Source organism: Anomalospiza imberbis, chromosome 4 (assembly GCF_031753505.1).
Source record: "Anomalospiza imberbis isolate Cuckoo-Finch-1a 21T00152 chromosome 4, ASM3175350v1, whole genome shotgun sequence".
NCBI classification, from domain to species: Eukaryota; Metazoa; Chordata; class Aves; order Passeriformes; family Viduidae; genus Anomalospiza; species Anomalospiza imberbis.
The window spans coordinates 44,679,194-44,706,088 of record NC_089684.1 but is presented as its reverse complement, the minus strand read 5'-3'; the positions used below and the strand labels follow the sequence as shown (position 1 = coordinate 44,706,088).

Below are 26,895 nucleotides of genomic sequence, written 5' to 3'. Positions count from 1 at the left end.
TACCAACAGGCAAAGGGGAGCAATACATATCCCTCTCCAAGCCTCTCCTCGTACGCAGCACATGCGGTGACCACCCTCATTACCAACACCCCTCCCAAAATGGAGCCTTGGCAGAGCCAGGCCCAAACACAAATCGAGTCACAAGTGCCAATCTTGTTCGGAGAGAAAGCAGCAAACCCAAATCCTATTAAGCAGCCATCAGTGTCTATATTTATTCCTCACAAACCAGGGACAAGTGGCCTAATAAACAGTGTCAGACTGAGCCTGGTGAGATGGAAGAGGAAGGGAATAGACAGACTCGGGGAAATGACATGACATTAATCAGCATCATCCCTGCAAACCTTTGACAGAAACAAGGTAGTAAACTCCCTAGCCACTTCAAAACTAAGCTCCCTTTTTTGCTTCAACAGTGATAGCCCCCAGTTCCCAGCCTGGAGGTTTAGCATCCTTCACAACAGAGCCACTGGGCCCCATAAAACCTTTCCCTTTCAATCTACCTCTCAACACACACCTCTCTCTGGCCTGGCTTAACCACTCCCTCCCCAACACAGAGCAGATCTGTCCGAGGTCTGGTCCGCAGGGAATTAAGCACTCTAGCCAGCACGGAGTGAGTGGGGTCCCAGGCAAACAATATCTGCACAGGAAGACAAACAAATCAAACGCACGATTTCACAAGGCAAACTCCTTGGCTGCAAGAGTCACTTCAAATATCCCAGCTTCTCCTTCTCCCTGCAGATCATTCCTGCCCCTGGGGACAGGAATGTATATGCCATTTACTTCTGCCTAGCCTGGATGGGAAAACACAGTATTGGACAAACCCACTCCAATCCTGATATGTCCATCAGGGCTGTAGCTGAGTTTTTAGAGCTATGCCTTACTATAGCACATACTTGCTCCCATCTACCCAGGGAAATTTAAGCTGCCACAGCTTGACAAGGATGCAGCCATCGTGCACGGGGGCCCTGTCCCCACTATAACTGTACTGGCCACCAGTTATCATCACATACTTTGCTTAAATTAGGCTGAAATGGAGTCTGTCTCCAGCCTGGAGCCCGCCTGTAACTGCAAAGGAATCTGTGCCCTCCTGCAGCACATGAGATGGGATCGGGTCGCTGCTGGAGAGCACTTGGCCTGCCTATTTTTATTGTCTCCCTGAATACTTTTCTTCAACACTGTTCTGAGTTGCTGAAAGAATAGTAAAGATGAGATTTTTTTTTTAAATAGCAGACAGGCTGATAATCCATAGGAACCGTGTCCTTTTAACTTTTGGATGTTTCTCAAATATCTGCCCTTGTTGCCAGGCTGCTGAAGGCATTTTAAAGGCACAACATGATGAAATCTAATCAGGGTGAAGTGGGCTGGTTTCATTTCCATCAAATTCCTCTTTCAAAGGCATAAATTTACCCTTCTGATCCCAACCTCTAGAACTGAGCCAATACAGCAGTTCCTGCTACATGCAAAACCCACCCAATCCCCTTCCCCCACCAAAACTGATTACTGCCATTCCTCATGCTTCTTTAAACCCAAGGACACTGCCGCTAATTCGAGCCCTCATGCAACTCAAATGCAAAGGATTAGGGAAGTGGCTCTCATCTGAACAGAGGCAAGCATACAGCAATGCAGCACATCAAGGGTAGCCAAGGTTTTCATTCCAGTTAAACTTGGGAACAACCTCCTAAATCATGGTTTTGGACACACAGGTTTTCTTTTCGGCTGACTTGAGCACCTGAGTAGTGTGCACCTTGAGATACTGAGTAGTGTGGCTACAGCCTGATCCTGCTGACCATGAGCCATGCTCTACTCCCACACCCATTAAACTCCAGCAGCTTGCCAGCGCCAGCCACAGTCACTCTGGGCCTGAACAAATGTTAGCCAAGTGGGAATCACACAGGGCATTATAAAACACCCTGCTTGATGTCATATCCTCCTGATTTATTTACTTACACTGCTGCTGGGGTGAAGAAGCCCGGGGATGGGATGGACCAGGCCCCACCGTGCCAGCTGCCCAGCAAACACCAAGTGAAGGATGGTTGCTCACCCAGAGGGCTGACCTTTAAAGCAGGGTCCACCCTAACTAAACAAATGCAGGAAGGATGTTTTCCCCATCACCTCTCTTCCCTCAGCAGCCTTCCCAAGTCCACCAGCTCACCAATGCCAGCTGCATCCTCCTGCTAGAGCCCAGCTTTTCTCCTACTGCTGCCAAGACCTGGGATACTCTGTAGAGGAAGAAGGGCTCTACATCACCCTGCTTTTATTCTCATTAAAAAATCTGTTCAGGCCTACTGAACACAGGGGCATTTGTGGAGGCCCCCCGGCTGCTGCAGAACCATCTCCCAGAGGCAGGGCTCCCACGTGCCACAGCAGCAGCCCTCTCTGCATAGCAATGCCTAATAGGCTGCAGCTGGCCTTGTATGTCTTTATTGCCTTTTGAGCAATGTTTTATAGTTAAACCTCTGACCTGCTGATCTCTGGAAGATAAGCCTCTGTGATTATTAAATGAACTTTTCCTTAAAATTTACAGTAATCCTGATTTCAGTCGAACTGAACTTCCCTCTTTGATTAAAGAGCCAGAGGTGCCAAGCACCATTTAATGTGGGCCAACAAGCTCTCAATCCTCTAAATCCCCATATTATGGACATGCAGAGCACCCCTCCCTCTCCCAGTTGTAGGCTGGCCTGGACTTCACCTCTCTTACTCAAAGGAGTTTTAGGGCATTTATTTTTCCCTACTGTTGTTTCTGCTGGTGTCGAGGAAAATCTGGACAAGCACCTTGCAGGAGCAGAGTCAGGCCCCCACGGCTGAGCAAACACAGTGAGCTGCTGAGCCTCACCCCTCTGCTGAATGAGCTAAAGGGGGCTCTGGCTGGGATGAGAAATGAACATGTTTCAATGGGTGCTGCTGGTGGCACCCAACTAAATTTAAGGCTGGGTTTTCTAGGCAGAAGAACATACAGAGGCCAGAGTTTAAAAGGCATTACAGCAGGGATTAAGAAAAGCAGACCTTTGGACCTTGTGGACAGAAGAAGTAGGGGAGCAAGCTGGAGTGAAGGTAAATGAGGTCTGTGGGACACATTCCTCCCAAATTTACAAAGAAAAATGCTGGCTAATAGTGTTCCATTTGAATACAATTCTTTTCTTAGCCATTTTAAGGAGTCTGTGGGTCATTCCAACCAGGTGATGAAACTTCTCAGCTTCTGTCCCAGTATCTCGTTGCAAGGTGCCTGCCAGCAGAACTCCCTGCAGGAACACTACACTGCTTACTAAAACATGTAACACAGTGAGAGCGCACATGAAATCTCCCGCTGCTGTGACGCCCGGCAACTGCCTCCAGAGAAAGAGCTGTAAAGGAACCCTCAAGCCCCGCAGCTCTTGCCCAGCTGCAGCCGGGCAGTGCATGATGCAGTCCCGGACGTGTCCGTGCACTCACAGCACAACGACGGCGTTTCACTCCCACCCGGAGAATCCCTCCGAGCAATGAGTTTCACATGTGGACAAGGTGGAGGGCGGCACGGCGGGGTCTCATCCTACACCACCTCCCTCCCCGCCTGCTTCTTCCCAGCATCCAGAGGCCCCGAGAACACCGAGAATACAGCAGCTGGAAGGGGAGGGGGCGGGCGCCCTTCCCCGGGAGACTCCGTCGGTGCCGGGCGAGTTGCGGGGCTGCCGCCTTTTGTTAGCCCGCCCTGTCCGGCCTTTAGAGAAGGAGCGCGGCTGCCCCGCACCCCAGGCAGCCCCCTCAAACCGGGTTTCGTCCACCCCGCTGCCTCCAGCACTCCACTCCCCGCGCATCCCTGCTCCCCGCGCACTCCCCGCTCCCGCAGCGGCCGCACTCACCGTGCCCCGGGGCGCGGACGGCTCCGCGCTCACACTCGCACCGGGCGAGGGCGCCGGAGCCCGGCGGCGCCTCTGGCCGCCCCCGGCAGGTGCCGCGGCGGGCAGCCCGCCCCCAGCACCGCCCCGCACCGGGGGAGCCCCCCCGGCACGGCGGCTGCAGCCCGGAGCCCCCCGCAAGCTCCTCCATCCCGCCACCGCCCGGCCACCGCATCTCCATCCCCGCACCACCAGCGCGAACTCCGCCTGAGCCCCCGGCCGGGCGCGGACCTCAGAGACCTGCGCTCCCTCCAAAGCCCTGCAGCTCTTCCCCTGTCCCTGCAAAAGTCCAGCCGCACCTTCTCATTCATCAGAGGCCGTTGCGGGAGCTTCCGCCTGCCCGCTGATGTCCTGCCTCGGGAGCGAGTGTCACGGACCCCAGCAAAGCCACTTACTCCTGTGGTGGCTTTAACAGCGTCTTCTGTCAACTGCTAGGTTTGTTTCATACAGGACATTTAACCAGCAAATGAGCTGTACTAAATTAATTTTAAAACTACACGCAGCTGAACTGTTGTGGCTCACAAAGGAAGACGACAGGCAGAGACAAGATAAATAAACCCTTTCCATTTCTCGTATTGTTGTGAAAAAAACTACAGAAAACCCTTCACACCACACAATGATTTGTGTTACATACGGGAAGGAGTTCAAGTTTCAAGTAAGAATTTGTACTTCTAATGCCCTGCTTTTGGCTGGCAGGAAACAAGCACAGTGCTATTACGAAGCCAAGCTGGTTTGTGCCTGTGGAAGTCTTCCTGGCTGAGGACTGCAGGATTTCATTTTCCCTTTCCCAGTGGTGACAGATTTTGCAGATGAAATGAAATCAGTTTCTGCTTTCCCACCCTGCCACTTGCCATCCTCCTTCCTGCCCTTTAGATGCCAAACACCTGCCTCTCCCTTTCTGCTCTGTACCCTCCTGGTTTTTAATCTGGGAGCTGTTTCCTCTCAAGGGGTAGCTCCATGTTCACCCCTGTTTTCTGGATTTGCACATGGATGCAAGTACAGCACCTGCTCCTGTAGCAACCCCTGAACTCAAACTCCTCTGCAAGCTGCTGGCAGCACCAGGGAGTGGTGCAGAACGAAGATGGCAAGTGGGGCAATGTGAAGGAAAGAAAATACCTTTTGAACCCAGAGAGGTGACTGAAGGAGAAGCTGGAAAAGTTGCTCTTCACAATGTGTCTGGCCCATAATGGATCTTTTATCCAGGAATATCCAAACATCACCCCAAAATACTCCTGTTTTATATAGAAAGAGACTGATATTTTATAGAGTGAGGGAAAAGGATGTGATCTTATTGTGAGCAGGAAAGAATCCCACTCCCAAAATGCTCTTCACAGGAGGCACTGGCCTCTCTAAAGCCATTTTGCTCACCCACTGTTAAGCTATCACAACATGTTATATAGATAATTTTACTTTTGTTTATATGTAACTTAATTCTGACTTAGCTTAAAATGGTTTCTCTTGGTCTCATTTGAAGTAAAATATTGAATGGGTGCATCTGTGTCAGGTGAAATTATGCTTAGCCAGTGCTACTTTTCATGTTGATGTCTCTCTCCCTACCTGCACACTCATAATCAGCAGCCCAAAATGTTTAATACTTCCCCAGCTGCAGAAATCATAGTGATAAACCAGCGTGGGAGATGCAGAAAAAAAAACCCAGAGGTGAGGTTACAAAGGCAGTGAGCATTACTTCTGAGTCCTAATGATGAAACCCATCATGAGGTGGCACCTCTCTCAGCAGATTAAGGGCCATTTCCTGTTGTTTTTTTTTTTTTTTCACTTGTGCTTCCTAGGGAGGATATTTTGTCTGTATAAAACCTGGGGTGCTGTCACACACCTGTCTTGCCATGGCTTTGAGCTCTCACACCCATTTCCACCAGGGACAACAACAGACCCTTCCTATGCACGTGTCTAAGGGGATGCGTCATCAGGATGGGTTAATAATTTCAACAGCTCCAGATCACTGCCTTGTGACACAAAAGGGCAGGTTTGGGAAGCAGGATTAAGCAGCCTGGGAATAAGGATGACTCAAGTGGTGCCTGCCTTCCTGTCCCCTTTCACAGCAAGAGGCCCATTCTGATCCAAGCCGAGCACACCCATCACCCAGCTCAAGAGCCAATGTCTGTAGCCACCAGTTAGGGTGACCCTGCTGCCAGCAGAGCCCTTCTGTGCAGATGTCACCCATTGGAGGCATGGCTTTTGCTATCACCTCTCCCAAAGGCATGATTTCTCCCCTCCCTGACTGGAAAGCTACATGGAATACTGTATATTCCCACACCAGCATGTGCAGTGTATGTCACCTGCTCAGGATCATCCCATTAGGACCCAGAAGGACCCATGAGCATTTGCTCCATTAAATGACTCCAGATGTTTTTATTGATATTTTAAACACTTTAAGTGTACTTTGCATCTTGGCCAGTCATTTGGCAAGATACCGAGTGGCAAACAGGGTCACAGAAGTTACCAGGCAATGAAACAAAGTCCGGGTTCTGGATGTGATCATAAAAACCCATGAACACTTGTCCTTCTGTGATAAAAACAACAACAAAAACATTACCACCCGTAGCATAAACCTGAGGCTCCCCATAACCCTGGACTATTTACTGAAGCATGATAGCACTTAGGATAGCACAGGAACTCGCCCTGAGGCAGATGACAGGCAGCTAATCCAAGTGGGAATTCACTGGGAGGGATCACAAACAAGCACATACTGCTGACAAAACGAAACCTTCCGCACAATCTGAAACCTTCTGCACAATCCATGCTGCCCTGGAGCAGCGAGCATGGCCTCCCTTCCAGACTGATGGGGCGTGGGTCCAAACACCCACACGGCAGAGCTGAGCTGCTGCAGGGAGCTCTGGCTGATGGCAGCCACATCTCAGAGGTGCTCAGTGTCCACAACTCACCTCCTGCTAGTTTCCTGGCTGGAATGCCTCACTGGCCCTACACAGCTAAACCCATCCCTGTCACACCTTGGCCTTTGTGCAATTCCCTCCTGATCCTGCTTCAAGAGAAAAGTGGTTGTTCCCTGCTCAGGTGGAGCAGCCCCAGATGGTATGTCCTGTATGGGACAGCACAGCTCAGCTCCCACTGAACTACCTCCAGAACTTTTTCCACCAGTTCAGCCTACATGCCCTTCAGTGCTTATTCTGGAAAGAAAAGCCAGACCATACAAAAAAAAGGAATGTCTGTAACTAAGCAGGATTTCTTCACCGGGTGACTCTTGTGACACCAGTATCAAATATCATATCCTGCAAGGGGTAAGAACCAGAGAGAGCTGGTTTAATTTTTTTTTTTCAGGATTTTGGTTTCTTACTTGGTGTTTTCTTCCAATGGCAGTTTAATCCTATCTAAGCACAAGAGCAGAGGTCATATAATCTCCCTCAACAATCATGGGTCTTTCTAAGTTTTCCTCTGTCCTGCTGGTGTTCTCACTGCCTTGAAAATGGCTGTCCTTGGACTTATGAAACACCTGAAGAAAACAGAGCTGGACCCTGCAGTGCCCGTGGATTCCTGACCTGTGTCTCCCAGTTGCAGCAAGTTGCATTGGAAGCAGAGTGAATTGTAGCAGAGACAGATATGACTTGGTGTTAGGAAGGTCCAATGAAGCCCTTGTCCATCTCCCTGCCCTTTCCCACCTGGATCAAAAGCATGCAGGTAGTTTCACTTCAGCTCCCACTTCACAGCCAACAGTCAGTGTACACACTGCTTCCATCAGCTCCAGAGCCTGCCAGCTGGGCTGCAACAGGGACAGAGAGCCTAAAAACTCTGTGTACACACCACCATGATGGGCACTGCCTTTGTTTGCCTTTGGGAGTAGGTGAAGACGCCCTAGGATTATGCACATCCACATCCCATCTCTTCCCAGAGATGACAGGAATATCCCTGCTGTGGGGAACCAGAAGACTCAGGCATTCATCCAGGAGTCCTTTTGCTTTATTTTCTAGTCACCACAAAAGCCCTCCAATGTTCTTGTTCTCCAGCTGCCCAGCTCCCTGGCAGCTGGATGCCTGGTACTGCCATGCCCAGTGAACAGTGTACTCCAGGGGGCGTGGGATAACCAAGGAAGCTTCCCTCTTCCCGTTAAAATAAAGCTATGAGGGGGAGGAGCACCGCATGCCCACAGTGCTAGCTCTGGAAGAGTGACTCTGGATCCCTGTGCTCCCCCTCATCCCACACTTCCCTGTTTTCCCAGCCTCTTCTTTCTGGCAACATGAGCTGCTGGACCCAGGGCTGGTATATGGCTGGGTCCAGAGATGGAGAAAAGATCTTATTTGAAGGGTGAAACAGCACCAAAGGAGTCTGTCCTGTGGCTGCTCCTCGTGCCCCTGGCTTGCTGGGCACTGCAGATGCCAGGCTGCAGCACAGTAGGGCCCTTCCTGCATTTGCTCAGGCAACTGGTGTGAAATGTGAGACCCTTGTCACGTCTGCTGGGGGAGGAAGGGAAGGCGTGGGATGCACAGAGGAAATTGGGTTTTCACATAAAGCATGGGCTGCATTGAAGAAGGATGATTTCCTTTGAGGAGTGTTTGCAGTGCTGACCTACCCACAGACCATCAAGAGTGAGAGCACAGAGGGGCTGGAGCCAGGGCCATCAATCAGGGGGGGAACAGAACTCCCAGGGAGGCTCCAGTTTTCCAAAATGTGCCCAGTCGCCTTTTGGTTTGGAAAACTTGAACCATGAGCTGTTCGGAGCCAGGATTCTTTGAATCCAAACCTCTAAAACTGGGAGAAGTTTAGAGAAACTCCCTGTCTTGGCTCATCTCCAAGTCAAACTAACTCCTGGAAGGTGAGGAGGTGTTCACATAAATATCAAGTCGCTCTCTAATGGGTCAAGGCCATTTTTTCCAGTGAACAAAAAGGATTTTTATTGGATCTGTCTTACACTGCATATCTCAGACTGAACTTAAGATAGCTGTGAAAAAAATTAAGAAATGAGGAAGTCCAAATCCTGCAGCAACTGTTAAAACGCATTATTAAATTTCCTCATGAAGACTTCAACCAAATAAACCCAATGAAAAATCAGTTTAAGATTGAACTGAGTCAGGATGCAAGAGGTTTCTAGGCAAGTTCACTGTTATGAGGAAATTCTAAGGGGAATTTGGAAAGAAATCACATATTCACAACTCAGGGAAGTGAATTTCTAATGTTTTTACTCAACTATCCTGTCCTCTGCACTGAAACCTTCTAGACTATGCCCCTAAGTTTTCCCTCAGTTCTTGGCACTGCAGTCACTGTGAGCACCCCTCTGTGTGTGGAGATATTCCTAAGAGAGAAACACATAATGATAATAGCATAAAGAGGAAACAGTAGAAGGCTTCTTAAACATTCCAAGGAGAGGAAGATTGCAGAAAATAGATGTGAATCCACTTTTCCTCCAACATTCCAGAGAGGTGAAAGGAAGGCAGACAGAACAACAGTATTCTCTGGCATTGAAAAAACCCTCTTTTCCTTCTGAGCTACTGACAAAAAGATTTAGGGAAAAGAAGAGGAAAAAAGGACACTTGTACAGTGAAAAAAAAAAGGGAGAAGGCTTTGAAGACCTAATTAAAAGACTGTCCCAAGTCATTTCAGTTCAGTTGCATCACAAAAGTCTAACAGAGATCCATGGGACCACAACAACCTGCCCAAGAGAATAAGACACCGTAAACAAAACCAGTCACTCCAAAAACCCACCCCCCTCCAAATCCAGGGGGCTAGGAAGGGGAGGAGGCTGCAGCTGAGGGCCTGTTTTCCTGCTCACTAATAAATTTAGTTTACAGAACCTTTTGAGTCCTTTTTAAGGTTGTTTGTTGATTAAAGCGGCAAACCACAAACTTAGCCTTAATTTATGCTTCTTTAAACATTTCAAGCTTGGGGGGGTGCTTTTTATAGGAGTTAATGAGGCAGAATAGGTTCTTTAAGGGGAAGATATTTTCTCACCAAATTAAAACCTGTATTGAAAATAAAATAATGAGATGAAGGTGGCTTTTCTTTCAGAAGTAAATAAATCTTGGAGTAGGAAACTTCTCACGCACTTGGAACTGTCCTTATCGGAGAGATCTGAGAACAGCAGGTTCACAAGATGTTCTCACTCTCCTTTTTTTTTAAATTTATTTTGCCTTCCTCCTTTCATGTAAACAGTAATAAAGCATTACTTACTCTAAATGTGCAAACAGTTCCAGAATGTGAGAGCAAGGAAACACTGGGAGCCATTCTCCTTTGCCACAGCAGAGCCACAAAAGCCCCAGGCAGGAACTTGGCCCCACCATAACCCAGGCAGCGTAGAGAAATGGGCCACATTGTGCCACCTCAGACACCTGGGCAAGTCTTAGAGTAGCTCCAAGCAAGATCCCAGGTCAGGCTGAATTTTCCAAATTAAAGCTAGCCTCAAATCTACTGCATTTTGGCAATCTGGTGTAGCACCACAAAGAAGATCAAGTACCAGAGTGGGCAGTGCTGGAAGCTACTGTGACACCAGTAATCAGAAGTCATTAACTGGAGGGACAAACAGACACAACAAGGTCCCGGTGTGATAGGAGAGAATCAGCCCTGGTTCCTCTCAGAAATGGGAAAGAAAGCCTCCCTTTCATGGCAGCTCCAAGCACACACGGGGAGATAACCCTGTTTGTCTTCACCGGAAAGGCTGACTGAGCGCCGGCCTCACAGGGACAAACCGGTCGGTGCAGCCTCCGGACATGCAACTGCACTTTGGGGGCATTCTGGGTTTCACTGTAATGACAGTATTTTCTCTGGAAAGAAGCCCACCTTTTTGGCTTATTCCTTACCAAAAGGAATTTGGATGTTTGTGGTGTTTTGCTGAATTATCCCTACTGTATGGGTAAGAACAGGGCTAAGCCTGCTCTGGAGTGCAAATACAGTGTTTTCCCTTCCATCTTTGGAAATCTGCAGACAAGGCAGCCACGAGCAGTTTGTAACTCCCCCCAGGATGCTGGGAGCTTTGCAGGAAGGCTGTGCTTACCCTCCTGCTGCCGGCAGGCTGACCAGGGCTAGGTAAGTCCAGTGCACCTATGGGAAGCCGTGGCAAAGCCAGTATCTTATGCGATCCGAGCAAAGCTCAGCTCAAATTTCAAAGCAGCTCTAAGACTCAGCACCATGACAGGAGGGTATGAATGGGGCTGTTTTCATATCTGCCATGCAAATGTCTGTTAGCACAGCAATGTTATCCGTTGTTATCCGCAAACTGAGGGATTTTATCCGCCGGCCTACCTCTCTGATCATGGAAAATGTATGCACAGGATAGCCAAAGGAACTTGAGCCGGCAGCCAGCCACTCCCCATGAAACCACATACTGCAGTAATGAGAAAAGGAGCTCAACAGGCACCAAAAAGTCAACACCCAGGGGAATTCCAGCATTTGGTAATGGCTTGGGAAGATCGGCCCTGCAAACCCAAGTGCTGTGTGGAGTTAACCTGCAAAGCAGCTGTAAGAGAGAGATCAGCCAGAAAATGATTAAGAGAGATAAAAAACCCAAGAAATTATGTGCTTTTCTCTCAGTCCATGAAAGCACACCAACAGTGCCCTGGAATTAGCTGCAGACATGCAGCCATGGAGAGGCATGGAAGCACTTCACAGGGAGGAGGGAAAACAAGGAATGCATCAACAAATCTTCACAGAGGAGTCCCCAAAGGCAGGCAGGGAGAAGAGAGATCTTCCAAAGGGAGACTTCTGGCTGGACTAAGGTGTCAGTGTCTGAAATATCAAGAAGAAACATTTTCGAGCAGTGAGCCAGCCAAAGACAAGCAATGGCATATGAAGATAAAGCAGAGAAACTCTAAGGGCTAAAATCACATAAACTGGATGAATGCATCTCCAGCATGCTGGAGTCTGGAGGGATAGGAGGCAAAGCTTCCTCATGAACTTCCCCTCCTCTCTGTTGTGCACATATCTACAAAAGGCAGTCTGAAATTCTCCAGTACACTGAGCATCAACTGGGAATGTTTCATGGGCTCTCCCAATGGAAATGAAACTCTAAATAAAGGGAAAAATCCCTCTTAGTTGCTGTGGACATGATGCCTACTCCAAAGCTGCTGAATGGAATGGTATACCTTCTGCTGAGCACCTGTAGCTCCCCTCAGTTATGATTGCTCTGCACAGCACTTAGAATTTAATTTCTAATTAAGAGCCATGAACCAGACTCTAGATCAGACGGTATCAATCAGCATTTCCTCTATCTCTGGTGGTTCTGGAAGGGAAAATCCCTGTGCAAGTCCCAGGTGTCCCAGTCACAGGGAGGAGCTGCACCTGGCTGCAGACGCAACCCCTAAGAGCTGTGCTGGGCTGTGGAGCAACAAAATTGGGCCAATGCACTCAGAGCTCAATCTTCCTTCTCACAGGGAGTCCCTGCCAGGTCAAGGCATTGGACCTTGGAGTGGGATTGTAACTACAGCTGGTCAAAAATTTACTGCAGACACTGGTTCTGTTCAATGAAATACCTGCAGGAAACATCCACTGACTCACACACTCACACGATTGAAAAAAAATTGAACTGTTTTCAAGTTTTTTAGAATGGAATGAGAATCCTCCAGATCAGCCTCTCACATGAATGATTTATTTTGTTTTGTTTCTTTTTTTTTAATCACTGAATTCTCTATTTCAGACTTTCAGTCTTTCATTCACTAGGCTTTTTTACAACCCTCTGGCTGTCAGTTCCTCCCCCACAACCTCTACTGATTTTCTTCTTTTTCTAAGCCCTCTTGTCTTCAAGAAAGGATGAAGTTTTAAAATAGAACAGACTTTTATTGTAGCAATTTACACTTTAGACATTATCATGAATGAATAAGCTGAATGCTCTAACTTGTTCCTACCTAGGTTGGTTTTGCAGTGCTAACAATTATTCAGAGAATTCAGCATTTTATAATCTCTCAGACACACTCTGGTCCAGCCCTCCACCTTGAGTAAATACATGGTATGTGTAAAGGACTTTGGATTCACCTAATAAGCCAATGGATGTCACTGTTGCTCTACACAAACCAAAACGGGAATGCAAAGAAAGATGATTAAAGCAAAATAAAGTTACAGGAGAGAGTTCTCTGACCTGGTCTGTGTTGGTAACATTGGGCAAATCCTTCAGGGGCTTCCTAAGTGCATGTCCAAGGTATCCCACTGAAACCACAGAGATAAGGTCAGGCTAACAGCTGGGTGTAAAAAAGGAGGGCTTCCCGAAGGTTCTTAAGCTGTTTAACCCCTTCAGTTGCAGCCTCCCCTGAAACCTTAGCAGCAAGAGGCATTTGTTGTTGTTGATGAGTTTCCTGGGAGGGACCCACCCTTGTGCAGCAGGATGCTCTGGGCTGGGACAAAGTAGGTCACCAAGAGGCTCTTCAGCCATGGCCAGAGCTGCAGCTGCCGCATTTCTAGGTCAGTGCTCACTCCTGCTTTAATGGGTTGATAAAGGTTTAAGAAACAAGTGGAGGTTTTGCTTGCATTTCTGTGTGCCAAGCAGCAGCTCAACATCTCATGAGAGCTGCTGTCACTTGAGAATCGCTGTTGCAGTGAGGGATGGTTTACACTGAATTACTGAGAGAGCTCAGGGAAACCAGGAGAGAAAGGCAGGGTCACCAGAGCACAGAAAATATGCCCCAAAAGTAGAGATAAAAGTTTTGAATGCAGTGAGGGAAAATGAAGAAAAACGCTTCAAAAGTATGAAGAGTATGAAGTTTCTGATCCTGGTCTAGTTCTGTCAAACTGTCCTCAGTCAGAGCTGTCCCTCATGTACATGGACTCTGTGAAAAGAACTCAAGGAACTGGAATTTGTTTCCTGGAAGGAAGATTATTATTTGATCAATTGGGAAAGAAAATGCCTGTGGCTGGTCCAAATTTCATATATTTGGATCTAAAATACACTTGGTGTAAATGTAGTTATTCCGAAGTGTTGGTAAGAAGAATAATTCCATTTCCTGCACATGCTGTTTAGCAAGCAGGAACTATGCAAACCAATAAAGCCAAAACAGGAATCTCAAATGCCAGTCACTTAGCACTGGAACAGAGCCACTGGACCACACCACTCCAAAGTGAGGAACTCATTCTGAGACATTGGCAAGGTGCTGATCAAAGAAATTCATTTGCTGTCCTTTGAGATCCCTCAGGAACATCTCTGAGGCCAGTCTCAGAACAGGCTGAGCTCGTTAAAGTCTCTCCCAAGAGCCAGCAGCCTGTGAGCTGCCTAATTGCACCAGGCAGGAAGGAGGCTGTAGTAAAGCCTGTGTCAGGCACAGCTGTAGTTACTGTGCGTGCCTGCTCCGAGGACATAGGGCTGTTCCACACAGCCACGCTCCATCTGCTCTGCCCTGTCATTAGTCCTCAAAGAGACACCTCACCAACGCCTTCCTGCAATGACAGCTGCACCTACCACATGTGTAAAGGCACACTTACACTAACCTTTGTTTTTTTGACTTTCAAAACCTGCAGACTAAATGTTTAGGTGCCTGAACTCCCTTGTACAGTTGGATAAAGTTTTGCCTCCCCTGTAGGAATAAAGTCACTGTCTACAAGTCAACTGGTCTCAAAACCCTTTCTGCCTACTTCCACACAGCAGTTCCATCCATGTTTAGCAGAGGTTTTGCAATGGCACTTTTGGAACTGGCCGTTTCCCACCTGGTATCCAGCCTCGTGGTCTGATAGCTGTGGCAGAGGGAAAAGCCCTTGACTCTCCAAGTGGTACAGAATGACATAACCCAGAGCTGAGTAAAACAGGTAAAAATTAAAATAGACATCCAAATAAAAATACCTCGATATAAGTATCTCTAAACTAAAGCTCACGATAATATCCTTGGGATTGTCATGGATAGTAAGTACTGTTGAAAAGCCAAGCCAGCTATATCTTAATTCCCAGATCTTTGGTCTGCAAGGAAAGTAATCACTTGAACAGTGATGCTTTCAGGAATTGCACAGCAATCAAGACTACGTGACAAGAGAGCTCTGAAAGAGGAATCATTTAAAGGCTGAAAACAAGCCCATGCCCTCAGTCTGCTCTAAAGGAGAGGAGGCCACCCTGCCAAAACCCCGGAACAATTTGCACTAAGTATGGTGCCACTGGCAGGCACAGTGCCCTGGCAGAAAAGGAAGGTGTCCTGTAATTTCATAAGGTGAAGACTAAATTATAAGATACTCTGTTGCTATAAAATAAGGCTGCTGCACACCTGGTATCATTAGGCCCTAACTCCTGGTGGGTGAAAATCCTCAGTGCCACCACAGTTAATTATGCACCCATGCAAAGGCAAAGAAGTTGTTTTCTAGAATTAGATCAAAAGGATTGAAAACTCAAGAGTTAGGTCCGGAAAACAGATCTCTCTGCAGTCTTTTGTACTTCAACTATCTCCTGAATCTCACCCCCACCCCTGGAAAAACACACCAGCAGAAAAGGAGCAAACACCATGCACTTGATAGGGATGGTGGCCAAGCACACAAAGGCAGGACTCATCTGAGCAACACAGTGCCACCTGTGATTAACCTCCCAGGTGATACGATGCTGTTCTGATCAGCTTGTCATCATCTAAACATCAGAAAGACACATTCTCACAATATGGAGCACACACAGAACACAACACAAAGCAGCCAGCAGAGCAAGCAGCCCGCTGACAGCAGCATGCCCAGGCTGGGGCAGGCTGGCACTGCCTCACAGCTGAATGCCATCTCCTGTGCCCAGCAGGTTGTGTCATCACAACAGATCCAGCTGTGCTCGCCATACAGGCTCACGTCTAAAAGAACAAGCAAACGGCACCAGAGAGAACGAGAGGTGACAGCAAAGTGAAGAGTCCCAGCTCACCGAGTCTCCGAGCGTCCCATCCCTCACCAAAGCAGGCGGACAAAAAAAGCAGCAGTGCACTGCTCTCCACTGCCACCAAAGGGAGCTGAAGTTTTCCCGATAGGTGAGGAAGCAGAAGGCCCCGGTGCCCAGGTGGGGCGTGCAGTGCCACAGAGATGTCCCTGATCCCGCGGAGCCGGGTACGCACCGCTGGGATGCGCTCCAGAGAGCCAGGACCTTCTTGAGGGCGTGCAGGTGGGCCTGCATGGGGAGCGCTGCCCGGAGCCCGCGGCCAGCCTTCAGCAGCAGCACTGCAGCTGGTGCCGGGCAGGGTGAAGCAGCGCATGGGGAGCCAGGCCAGGGGCAGGGAGGGAAGCAGCCAGCCCCTTCAAAGCTCACCCTTTTAACAGGCAGGCTGCATTAATGACAGAGCCGCGCTCACCAGCAGCCAGCCAGCCATGGCTTTGGAGTAATTGCCCTTGCTGCAGGCACCGAGCTGATGAGACAAGAGCACAGCAGAGCCAGGTGACTAAACCAGGGCAGCAACAGCAGAAGGGATGCAGGAGGGAGAAGGTGCCTTCTTGTTACCCCCCAAGAAAAGCACTGCCATCTCTCTGAAGCTAAGGCAGGACCCTATGTTTTAGTAATCTTGAGTTGTCCAAGCTCAAACACACCAGCTTGCACAAAGGATTGATGGCTTAGCCCAGCCTCATCCGACACTTTTTCCAGAGCCTAAAATGATCTTAGAACTGCAAAAGCTCCTATTCCAGTGTCACAGTGGAGTCACAGCTCCTTGGGAAATGATAACAAAAGGAAGCCAAGGCAATGCCAGTGGTTGTCCCTTCATTCCTGGTTTTGGTCAGCTCCCTGTGTGATCCCCAACACCCATGGAGAGAGCTCAGAAACAAATTTTATTGCCAGTTTCACAACCACACCTAGGGATTCTCTCAGCCCAGCCCTTACATCAGGACCGTGGTTGGGTAACAGCCCGATCTCTCCTGGCTCAGACACTGCCGCTTCAGACACTGCCTTTCCTCCTCCAGCAATGAGAACCAGTCCTGGGAAAGTCCTGTGCTTCCTGGTATGGAGTGATACTGCAGGGCTGACTGGGGAAAAGCTGGTGTCACATGTATCCCTCTCCTCCTCCTCTGCTGCTGCTTCTCCTCTGCCCCGGGGGGGAAAGGGATGAAAAAGGAGCAGTAGGATGAAATTAGTAAGGAAACGCCAGAAGAGATGAGAGAAACCACAAAGAAACACGGAGAAAGGCAGACAAGGGAATCCTTAGAGAAAAGGTCGCCTAACAGAATCACACAGGATAACCTTTCTGTGCATATTTGGTGCCATCCTATCAAATTAACCACTAATTGTCTCATAGAGGGTACATTAAAACATTGATTAAAAGGATTTCATACGTTATTATATTCTGAAGGATAATGCCTCAGTTAGGCATATCTTGTGCCCATCTACATTAAGTTAAATAAGGGCATTTCCAATCCCGGAGGAAGCAGGAATTACTTGACCTGTCATACCGCCAGTGAAGCTGAAGCACTGATGCATTCATAGATAAAGGTCTTTAAAAAGCAGGTGCCTAAATTCACGGACTGAGTTTCCAAAGCACAAAGCAGTTTGCAGCCCCCACTGACTTCAAAGAGCTCGTCTTGGCCATTCACACAGTTTTGGAAAAACAGGAAAAAAGATAAGGATCACTTATGATGAAAAGCTTGTGAGTCAGAGTTGGGATGAAAAACAGAGTTAAGCAAAATGAAGGCACATCTCAGGCTCAGCTCCACTGCCCTGGTACAGTGTGTGTCTCCTAAATTTATGGTTATTTTCCCATCCCCAAGCAAGGAGGCTCTGTCTCCTCACTGTATCAGTAACAGGAGATCAGGGCACCTCCAGCTTCATTAACCATGTGCTGAAATCCAGTATGCTTTCTTTACAGGGTACACATGCAGCAGGGCAGTACTCCCTCTTTGATCTTCAACCTGCTCCCTCCGGGATCACTTCAGATGTTGTACTCCTCTGCATGTCCCAGAGAACGTGTCACCATAAAACAGGAGGACCAGAAACAAGGAAAGTACAAATAATCCCACTCCCAAACCAATATATTCACTCCACATCTCTAATTACAGACAGCCAGGACAGATCTATAAGCCTTGTGCTGGAGACATGAATGTTTTTAATTACACGTGGTCCCTAGACTGCCAGGTAGCCAGCTGCTCTCTCAAATTAGCCTGGTATGGTTTTCCCCTCCTCCCTGGATACATCTCTAGGGCTGCTAACACTGAAAGCAGCTACAGCCTGGATTAAAATCCCCGTGGATGCCAACCAGGACCGTGTTAATACTTCACAAGATGCTTTGCTGGATAGGATCTCAATATTGTTAAACATCCTTATAATACAACTTTTCACTCAGTCAACCTACATGCAAAGTGGTTTACTCAGATGAAAAACTGTATTTTCCCTTCATGTTGTGAAAGGGCACAAAGGTTCCCATCTAACATTCCACCTCCTTCCACCAGCAGCACAGTAAAATTCCCATTCTTTGAAGGCAATATGATTTCTGGAAAGAGGGCATGAAAGCACCTCAGCATTCATCATTTCCAAGACACAACACAAGGAAGCACTTATACTTAGGTTAGCCTGAAGTGCATGCCCAGGGGCCTTGCTTAAAGCAGGCCTGGGATTCCTTATGCAAGTGTTCATCCATAACTGGTGTTGAATTAGAACCCTGTCTGTTAATCTGGCACAGTATTAGCTATGACCTTCCTGTTTCCTCATGGCACAGATGCTGCACAATGACCTTCAGCCGTGCTGGCAGGAGCTGCCAATGTGGTGGGAAGGTTCAGGAAAGGCCAAGTCAGTGTGTATGATGGGTGTCTGACTGCTAAATGATCCTGTTCCTAATCTTTCATGCTTCTAAGAGGAAATGAAATTTCAAGCTAAAAAGTAAATGCTTTTTTTTGAGCAGAAAATGATGATTATTTTCAGGAGGAAAGCCAGTGTCACCCAACCTCTGCCATGGATCTGGGAATTGACACCACAGCATCCTGTGCAGGTTGCTCAGTTACTGGGTTTGGCCAGGCAACACCCCTCAGGATGGAAATGGTGTTGGGCTTTTTTATTAAAGCTTGGACATGTGACTGGATATTTCCCAAGTTTAAACCTGAAGCTTTTTCATTTCTGCCAGAAGTGATGCTGGTCTTGTGAGCTGGGCTAGGAGCAGAGGTGCAGCATGTCATCACCACGAGAAATGTAGCAAAAACTAAATAAATTGACTGAGAGTATTTGGCATGGCCTAGGTCTCTCTTTGCAAAGGCCAGACGCTCAAGGTTTTATTATGCTCTGCATATAGTGTATCAAGGGGAAGACAATAATTTCCCATGTACCTGAGAGTAAATGAGGACAGAATCAGACTCCACAGTAATTGAGAACTGGTAGTGAACTTGCTCTGTAAGTCTCTCTAAACCTCAAGCCACCCATCATGCAGACGGTATTAATTTTAAGGGGATAAATAATGCAGAGCAAGGGAAAAAAAATCCCACAGTCAACCCACAACATTCCAGAGCTATTTACTGTGTGGGGTTTTTTGTCATTTGATAGTTTTTTTAACAGTTTTAAACACTGTCCTCTTGATTCATGAGTTTGGTCTCCAGTGAATACCAGGAGGTTTTTACAAGACCAGCAAACACTCCGCTATTATATTATTTTAACCCCAGCTGTAGCAGTGGTGATCTGTGACAGTTTGATAGCTGCTGTATAGACAAAGCTGGGGCTTGAATTTTTTTTTCCTTTCCCCCTTTTTTTTTTCCCCTTTTGGTGAGAGTTGGGGCCAAGCCATGGCAGACAATCTTGTAACGTGCTGATTTGTTCGGCTGGCGTCTCTCACCCTCAGCTTGTCACATGTACTTTTCAGCATGCACTAAAAAACTAATCAAAACAATCCTGTAGCGTGAAAGGTACAGGCAGCGACTTCCTGACACTTGCCAGGAATCGCCATCACTGGGAATTCTCATGCCCCACCACCCACCCTGACTAACCTTCATAACAAAACAGGGCTCAATGCCTTCAGAAATGATTCAGGTCAGAGCAAATGTTGCTCGCGTTTTATCACCCGGGAAACTCAGAAACTTTCCAAGAATGAAGTTATGGGAGTGGGGCAGGCCAGGGAGCTCTGATGGACTGTCTCCCGTAGACAAGGAGGCCTCAGTGTCAAAGCAGCTCGTCCAAGGGCAGGGAGAGCGGGGAGGAAAGCGCCCTCAGAACCTGCAGGACACTGCTTACAAACAGGTGGCTGAATGCTAAAGAAAGACACACAGAGAGAACAAGCAGCAAGACACAGGCATGAATGGAATATATTTTACATCCTGGCATGAGGAATTTAAGGAATTAAGATGGTTCTTTTTTGTTTCCCAGCTTACCAGAAATATTCAGGCTTTAATTATCATTTGTCTTGCTGATGGAACATAAATCCCCTTCTGGGGCACTCTGCAGTCTTTGACTTACCTGACACCCAGAAAGAATTTGATTTTGTGCCTGACATTGCTGTCAGCAAAGAAGAGAAACTGGTGTTAAGAGGTTTTAGCCCCCTTTGTTGATCTTGGCTTACACAGTTTGAGGACTTCAGGTAGATTGGCATTAAACAAAAAAGTCCAATGTGCTTTTGCCCTAAATTCCAGGGTGCTATTCTGTGACAGGACTGCTGGTAGTGACCCCTCTCCCTTCCTCCAGCACATGGCCTCTGGCCCCTATATCCAAGGGCTTGATCCTGCAAGGCTGTGCCTGCTGTCCCCACACCAGCACCGGGGTAATCCAGAGCATTTCAGTGCAACTGCTCACACTCTTAAAGCTGATCATGACCTGAAAAGCTTTGCTGGATCAAACCAGAATATTTGGCACTGGGTAATTCGGGAACCGCTTCTTTTGGTGAAACATATTCTACAAGCCCTTTTGCTTGAGCAGCCCAGCAAACACCCCCAGTAAGAGATAAAGGCAGTGAAACCATGAGGGCAGTGATTGCCCGATTTTGGGATGGGTCAGAGCTAGACTGAAGCCTAAATCATGAACTTTTGGCTTGCCTTTGGCTACATCAGTACTTGTGAGTAAAGGAAACCTCACAACCTCCAGGCCTGGAGCAGCTCGCTGAACTGCTGGGGACTCACCGCAGGATGCTGCAAGTTGAGCAAAACTTCAAAACTCTGTAGCTCAGGTTTCAAGGAAAATCTCCCTTTAATTCACCTCTGTTTCTGTTAGAACCCAAAAGGGTTTAAAGACAATGTCAGGTAAAAGATCTTCAGGGAGGTAAAGCCCTGCTGACAGCCTGACTTTAATCCCCAGTGGTGCAGGATGTGTTTGGGTCTTTGCTCTGGAGCTCTGGCTATTCCAGCCATATCCCAGGAGCCGTATTCTACCCCATTAGCTCAGGCTGTTCCCTCCATTGGGGTCACAGGAATGTGACTGACAATAAATCTATCAACTAGAGAAATCTTCTTTTTACATCTCTAAGACCTGATGGAGTTTAAGCACAGGATTTAAAGCAGCTCACTCTGTTGTTCCTGTGCCCTCTGGCACTCCACAATGAACGCAGGAGCCAGGTTTTATAGCATAAATGAAGCAGGTTGCTAAACAACTGAGCTGACAAACTGGTTGGAAAGGTTGTGCTTCCAATCTGGCAGAGGCAAGCTGGTCCCTTGACCTCGGGAACAAATACTGGCCCTTCTTTTAGGGAAAAGACGTCCCCACCACCCTCCTGTCCTGTGCTTGTGTCAGGTGATAAAGGCAGGTGATCTGTTAGAGATCAGGCCCTGATCAGGAATCCTGCTTGACCTAACCTCAAAACATACAGGCTAGCAGTCAAGTCAAGGCCTTCTGTTGTGTTTTTTTTATTTTAATGCCAGGGTGTAACGTGGGGACAGCTCCCAATGATCCTCTTTCCAGTCTCTACCCCATTCCCCTCTCTTACTCTAGAAGAAGGAACTAGCAAAATGTTGGGTATCTGCCTGGGTATCCTGAGGCAGAGCTCAGGAACTAGTGCACATCATCACAGTATAATCTTCCTAAAGGCAACCAGTGTACTCCTTTCCTGGAAAACTGTTCTAAACTTTACTGTGGAAGCATCACCACATACCACCTCCCTTCAGCAGGAACTGTGACTGCCAGCAAGCAATCCCAGCAGCAGCTATTACACTGCACTCTTCATTTCCCTGGAGGGAAGCTGGGATGGCAGTGATGCTGAAAAAATAAAAGCCTTCTCAACAAGCAAATTTGATCTGTAGTGAATCCAGCTTGGAATGCTAGCCCCTAAGAGCAAAGGTTGGTAAGGAACCTGAAATGTGACAACTCCAAGCTGGCAGATTTAAACCAGAGTCATTTTAATTAAAAAGATAAGATCCTTCAGAATTCTTAGGCAGCTTATGGTAGCTAGGAACCCTTATTCATTCTTTAAAAAAGCTATTTGTTACAAACTCTCATTCAGCCCCCCACACACAGAGGGGTGAGTCAGATGAAAGATGTCTGTCTGTTAAGCTCTGTGACAGAAAATATGTTAATGACTTTGAAATTAAAGCACGACCCTCTTACATACACCTTAACTATGAAAAAAAGATGCTCAGCTCTTAGGCCTTTTCTTTAGGTAAAGGTGAAGCACATCTCTGGTGCCACCCTGGAGGTGAGGGGCAGAGCTGGGAGTGCAATGGGGTCTCCCATGTCTGGACTACTGCAGAGGAAGGCTGCAGTGACACCACCTCTGACCAGCACAGAACTGAAGCTACTGGTGTTTGTCACCCACCAGCATGCTTTGCAAAATGTCAGTTTTCAGAAGTGGTCTCACACAAAATGTCACTAAGAAAATAAATGTTCACAGGCAATACAGTCTGTCAGCAGTAAGCAGTGACTTGCTGAATCATTCCTGAAGATTCCCGTAATGCCCTCCGGGCTGATGCTGACTGACTGCCCGATGCCATACCTGGAGATTCCTGCTGCCTGAGGGCCTGGCTCGGATTTTGCTCTGCTTTTATGGCAGCAAGCACTGCTGGTTCATAACCCACCTGTTTGTATGAGATACAACCACATAGATAACAATGAGCAATAATTCTAAGCCAGAGCCCTGATTCCTGCATCCAGCACACCTCTCTGCAGGGCACTGCTCGCTTACTTGCAAAATGTTTGGTCTTAATCTCCTCACTTCAGCACTGCAGGACTAGACCTGATCCAAAGCACCCTCTGGACAGGAGCCAACTCATGAAGTTGACCAAGCCATTTGTAAAAAAAAGGTTTAGGACATAGCAAAGGAGTTGCTCCAGCCTGCCACCTGCTAAAACTGAAATTGAGGACTGGTCATTAGCACCAAGTACAGCTGACACTGCTGGACCAGTGTCCATTATCTGACTGTCCGTCCCTCAGAAGCTCTGACAAAACTGGGACAAGGAACAAAGCACCTTTCACCCCAGAGCATGTTGTGGGTCACAAGGTCATAAGACACAGCTCAAATTAACATTTTGTTTGCTGCGAAAAGGTTCAGGGCCCTGGAAAACAGTGCTCAGCTCATGCCCCAGATCAGTGCTGGGAAGAATAAACAGGAGTGTGGGCAGCACTCGGCAGGCAGCTCAGGCCTGCAAGCCTTACTCACGAGTAATCATTATTGTCTGATTAGTCCCACTGCAGCCATGAGGGAGAGGGTGTCCATGCAATCCTGCAGAAGGAAGAGAAGAGCCCTCAGCCATGGAAACTGTGCTGAGACACGCATGGGGGATTTTATCAGCCACTTCTCCTGTTGGGACTTTGCTGCATTTCCCAGTCCATCCCTTTGCTTTTCCCTCTTTTTCCTCTAGTGTTTGATCTTGTCAGTGAGGCAAAAGCCCTTGGAAAGGTTTCCTGATGTCCCAGACACATCACAGGCTGGATGTGCTGTGTAGCAATGTCATCATAGAATCATTTAGGCTGGAAAAGACTTCCAAGATCATCAAGTCCAATCTTTGCCTGATCACCCCCTTGTCAACTAATCCATGGCACTGGGTGTCACATCCAGCTGCTTCTTTAACACTTCAGGGATGGTAACTCCACCACTTCCCTGGGCAGCTCATTTCAATGCTTGATAATCCTTTCAGTGAAGAAATTCTTCCTGATGCCCAGGCTCTGGCTGTTCAGCTCTCTTCAAGCTGCACCACCACTCACAGGGTCAGTCAGCACTTCCTGCTGTCCTCCTAAACAGCACAGGGAGAGGAAGAGGCTCTTGCTTCCCTACATCCATCGACAGACCTGTCTGAGCTGCAACTTGCTTTTCGTGACTTGCTGGCCTTGTGCATGTAAATTACATAATGAACAAAATACCCCAAGAGATAAATGGGCAGTTTTCAGAGCAAAACCCAACTCCACATTGTTCCTCACTGGTTTTGTCCCAGCACAGCTCCATTTTGATTTACTCTGAAGCCATACATGTGCCCACACCCACCCACATCCATTCCCACACCACCAGCTGTAAAAGAGCTTCCAGCCCCTTGGCTTATGATTTATCTTCAGTTGCAAAGATATAAAGCAAGGCACAATGCTGAGTTTCTCTGGGCTCTCCTTTGCAGCAGAATTGCTTTATGGTACCTCCTTTATGGTTCTGTGTCATGTGTTCTTTATTCTTGGGGAACCCTGTGAGTGCTGCACTCAGAAGCGCTGCAGAATCCTCAGGGACAGCAAAATTCTGGAATTAAAAGTGATTTCCAGCAGAGAGGTCAAGTTAAGCAGCAAAACTTTCAGCCAAGGGCCTATTGGGATGACAGGAGCACAGACCAGTGTCCTATATATTCTCACACTTAGGGAGAGCTACAGGCACCTGGGGTCTCTATTGCCCATGCTTTCAGAGGCACTGGAATTATGAGCCATATTTGTAGTGCTCATGGTGGCAGCCCCATCCCAGAGAGAGAATAACCGCTCAGTCACTGAGGCAGAGATGAAGAAGGAAGATGAAGGAATATGCTGGGCCTGGGAGCAGAGTCCCATCTTCCAAGCCTTGGATGGGAGGGAGAATGATGAAGAATCTGTTCCTGTTTTTAGCAACCAAAGGCTCATTCTTGGGTGCCTGCAGCTGAGCAAGGTCATATTTTGTTTTCTAAGAAGCAGTTCTCATCATCTACTTAGCAGGAAAATCTGGGCTGCGGTTACAGCTACCAAAAGTACAAAGACATTCCTGTGAGAATTAGAGAGAAAGACCTTATATTTTTCTTTTAATTGCCTTTTCATACCTTCAGTAGTGCGGGGTGTTTTGCAAAGTGCACCGCACATGGCAATCAAGCCTCACAACATCCCTCGCCTTAGGAAGGGCTGTCACACTACTGCCTGCACAGAGAAATGGAAATACACAGCAGTAAACATCATGCGTCTCATCCCACAGTGAGTATGTGGCACAGGCAGAAATGATACCCAGGCATCCTGGCCCTCTAATAGTTGCACACCTACTAATCCGGCTTTACACATGGAACTACAGGCCTTTAGTTTAATGTCTGTGAGGAAAGAAGGATACTGCTGATTTTTTTAACAGCAGATATTAATTATCCTTTCCTTAATTTTCCATGGGGATTAAATAGTGAGGAATAATACTAGCTGCCTTACCCCCAACTTTAAATGTTGAGTGCTGACAGTTTGTATTTTTCTTTGCCCCTAAACATTCCCCTGAAGGGTTGTTGTGTCTCTGCAGTCACGAGGTACTCCCGCATACTAACACTGTATGCAGGACTTATTGAAGGGCTCCATTTCAGACACACCAAAATGCCTCTTGTCCTCCACGGTGCAGAACTGGACTGTGAAAAGATGATAGCTTGGCTCTGGATAGATGGATCAGGATAGATGCTTCCCCTCAGCTACTCACTCAGGCTTGGCTTAACCTTCACATCCTGCCATAAAAGGCAGCACAGACCTTCTTAAAACAATCCAGGGGATTCTACCCTTCCTACACAGACACGACCACCTCTCCTGCCTGATAAACTGGCATTCCATGTCAGCTTGTGCTGATGTCTAATAAATAGCCAGGGTTGAAGTAGCTGGGATTTGTTCCTGGACGGGTAAGGTCACCCACTGCCTTGATTCCAGGCCTGGAGCAACATCACTTGCTCATGTCCTTAATGACATCATGAAGCTTGTGCCTTTAAAAGACTTCCTAAGAGCAGCAGGAAAAAGAAATGCCTGGGAGGTTCCAAAAACTCGTGTCTGAAGGTTTAATAGGTTGATTTATGGGTCTGGGTCTCTCCCACTGTGGCTCTAAGTAAATGTTCAGTTAGGATTTTGTGAAGGGCTGGTGATCATTTCCTGCTTTGTCAGCTTTACTGAAAGGAGCCGCCGCTGTTCCCCTTCCAGAAACAAGGCCTCTCTGATAAGAATAACTTGAAAAACAAGAGCAGTTCAAATTCCAATAGCACTAATTCATCATTAAGCTCAAACTCCTTTTCATGTCATCGTTCTAAAAAGTCTATGCCAGACAAAGAAGACACAGCTAAAAACCATGGAATAAAAGAGCTTAGATCCTGAGTGAAACACAGATGCTATATTTGCACTTGGTCACTTTTTAAAAGGTCACTTTTTACCCAGCAGTGTCCAGGAAGAACAAGGCAGGGGGATTTTTCAGGTGATGAACATAAGGCCCTTCTAAGGATTTAGCATATGGAAGTGGCAAAATGCCTTGTGCTTTCTATGAGTTCACAGCTCTATTTCCACAGTGTGGCTGCATGTTAACTGTGAATAAAATTCTCCCTACTCTCAGCTGGGCACAATGTATGACACACAAATCCTGGGAAGGGACATTCCTAGGAAACCAAAGGCCAAGTGGGCCCTGAGCTTTCCCCAGTTAAAGGGAGGGCTGGAAAGTGTCACAACCGAGCCCGTGTGGATTTTGCTCAAGATCTTCTGGCACAAAAGCTGTTTTTTGAAATGTCACAGGGAACCTCAAGCGTCCCGGAATTTACCAGCATCATCCAAGAGGCACTTAGATGTGTAAATAAAGTAGCTGTGCACTTAGTCCTGGCTCCCAGCATGTAACCCCTGTTTAGGAACAAATGTTGTCAGCTCTGATAAGGACATGGGCTGGTTACACAAAGGTGAGTGGCCCCACAGACGCACGCTGTGAACCAAAGGAACTTTACGTGGTTTAAGGGCACTACTCAGTTATACTACTGTATAATCCAAGCCTAAAGCAATCCAAATCTACCATAATCCAAGGAGTTTTGGTTTGGATACACTGGGTACAGGCATGGGTCTTTGGAGGACACCTCATGTTGACTTTTAAGAATTCTTGCTCGGAAAGTGTCA

The 26,895-nt window shown here is 47.5% G+C and overlaps 1 protein-coding gene across 7 annotated transcripts in view; it reads right to left on the bottom strand.

Moving 5' to 3' along the window:
* The window catches only part of SHROOM3 (shroom family member 3), a 115,106-nt gene that overhangs the window by 36,108 nt on the left and 52,103 nt on the right, over positions 1–26,895 (bottom strand). For 2 of the 7 annotated variants that reach the window (XM_068188233.1, XM_068188230.1), the window contains exon 1: positions 3,834–3,945. The exons of 3 other annotated variants lie outside the window; for them this stretch is intronic. The gene's annotated coding sequence lies outside the window, so the exon portion shown is untranslated. Of the gene's footprint in view, positions 1–1,944; positions 3,361–3,833; positions 3,946–26,895 lie in introns of those variants that run through there. 2 more of the 7 variants (XM_068188232.1, XM_068188234.1) reach the window with 2 other exon arrangements.